Below are 2,392 nucleotides of genomic sequence, written 5' to 3'. Positions count from 1 at the left end.
AGTGTTTATTATAAATGGATGCCAGGTTTTGTCAGATGATTTTTCTGCATCTATTGATGTGATCATGTAAGTTTTATCTTTCAATTTGTTAATGTGGTGTATCACATTTTTTGCGGATATTGAACCAAACTTGCATCCCAGGAATAAATCAGACTTGATCATGGTGTATGATCTTTTTAATGTATTGCTGAATTTGGTTTGCTAATATTTTGTTGAGGATTTTTGCATCTATGTTCATCAGGGATATTGAGCTGTAATTTTCTTTTTTTTTGTAACATCTTTGTCTGGTTGAGGAATCGGGGTAATAGTGGCCTTATAAAATGAGCTTGGGAGCCTTCCATACTCTTGAAGTTTTTGGTAAAATTTACCTGTGAAGCCATCTGCTCCAGGACTTCTATTTCTGGGGAGATTTTGATTACTGATTTGATTTCATTAGTAGTGATGGGTCAGTTCAGATTTTCTATTTTTTCTTGACAGTCATAGAAGATAGTATATTTCTAGGAATTTATCTATTTCTTCCAGATTTTCAAATTTGTTGAAATATAATTGCTCATAGTATTTTCTTATAATCTTTTGTATTTCTGTGGTATCAGTTGTCATTTCTCTTTTGTTCTTGATTTTATTTACTTGGGTCTTCTCTCTTCTTTTCTTAAAGTGTCTAGTTAAAGGTTTATCAATTTAGTTTATCTTTTCAAAGAACCAGCTATTGGTTTCATTAATATTTATTATTGTTGTTTTAGACTCTATTTTGTTTATTTCTGCTCTGATCTTTACTATTTCCTTTCTTCTACACACTTTGGGCTTGTTTACTGTTCTTTTCCTACTTCCTTTAGTGTAAGTTTAAATTGTTTATTTAAAGTTGTTTTTGTTTCTCAAGGTAGGCCTGTATTGCTATGAATTTCCCTCTTAGGACTGACTGACTGCTTTTGCTGTGTCCAATAAATTTTTGAGTCTTCGTGTTTTCACTTTTATTTGTTTCAAGGTATCTTTTGAATTCTTCTTGATATCATTGTTAACCTATTTATTATTTAGTAGCATGTTATTAGGTCCCATGTATTTGTGTTTTTCAGTTTTTCCCTTGATTTCTGGTTTCATACCAGTGATTGAAGAAGACACTTGATATGATTTCAATCTTAAATTTACTAAGACTTGTTTTGTGGCCTAACATGTAGTCTATCTTGGAAAATGTTCCATGTGCACTTGAGAAGAATGCAAATTCTGCTGTTTTGGGGTGAAATGCTCTAAAAATATCAATTAAAACCATTGGGGCTAGTGTATCATTTCAGCCACTGTTTTCTTGTTGATTTTCTGTCAGGAAGATCGGTCCACTGGTGTCAATGGAGTTTTAAAGTCTTGCACTATGACTGTATTATCGATCTCTCCCTTTATGTCAGTCAATATTTGTTTTATGTATTTAGGTGCTGTTATGTTGGGTGCATAAATATTTACTAGAGTTATGTCCTCTTGTTGGATTGACCCCTTAATCATTATGTTATGTCTTTTTTTTATCTCTTATTCTTCCCTTTGTTTTAAAGTCTATTTTGTCTAATATAAGTATTGCTACTCCAGCTTTTTTTTTCATTTCCAGTTGCATGAAATATCTTTCTCTATCCCTTTACTTTCATTCTATGTGTGTCATTTGATCTGAAGTGAGTCTCTCGTAGACAGCAGATGTATGGGTCTTTCTTATCTATTCAGCTACCCTGTATTTTTTGATTGGCACATTTAATCCATTTACATTTAAAGGGATTATTGATAGGTACATAGTTATTGCCACTTTATTACTCATATTTATGTTCTTCCCCCACCCCCCTTCTTCTCTTTAAAGAAGTTTCTTTAACATTTCTTGTAATGCAGGCTTGGTGGTGATGAATTCCTTTAGCTTTTTCCTCTCTGGGAAGCTGTTCATCTCACCTTCAATTTTAATTAATTTCCTTGCTGAGCAGAGTAGTCTTGGTTGTGGGTCCTTGCTTTTCATCACTTTGACTATTTCCTGCTAATCCCTTCTGGCTTGCAAAGTTTCTGATGGGAATCAGATGACAGTCCTAGGGGGGTTCTCTTGTAGGTAACTAACAGCTTTTCTATTGCTGCTTTTAAGATTTTTCTTTGTTTTTATCCTTTGTCATTTTAATTATAATGTGTCTTGGTGGGAGCCTCTTTGGGTCCATCTTGTTTGGGACTCTCTACACTTCCTGGACTTAGATGTCTATTTCCTGTGCCAGGTTATGGAAGATTTGTCATTATTTCTTCAGATAGGTTCTCAACTCCCTAAATAGGTTGCTCTCTCTCTTCTCCTTCTGATACCCCTATGATGTAAATCTTGTTACAGTTGATGTTGTTCCAGAGGTCCCTTAAACTATCCTCATTTTTTTTAGTTCTTTTTTTGTTTTTG

Source organism: Pteropus vampyrus, unplaced genomic scaffold (assembly GCF_000151845.1).
Source record: "Pteropus vampyrus isolate Shadow unplaced genomic scaffold, Pvam_2.0 Scaffold29, whole genome shotgun sequence".
Taxonomy (NCBI): domain Eukaryota; kingdom Metazoa; phylum Chordata; class Mammalia; order Chiroptera; family Pteropodidae; genus Pteropus; species Pteropus vampyrus.
This window is presented reverse-complemented; position numbering follows the sequence as displayed.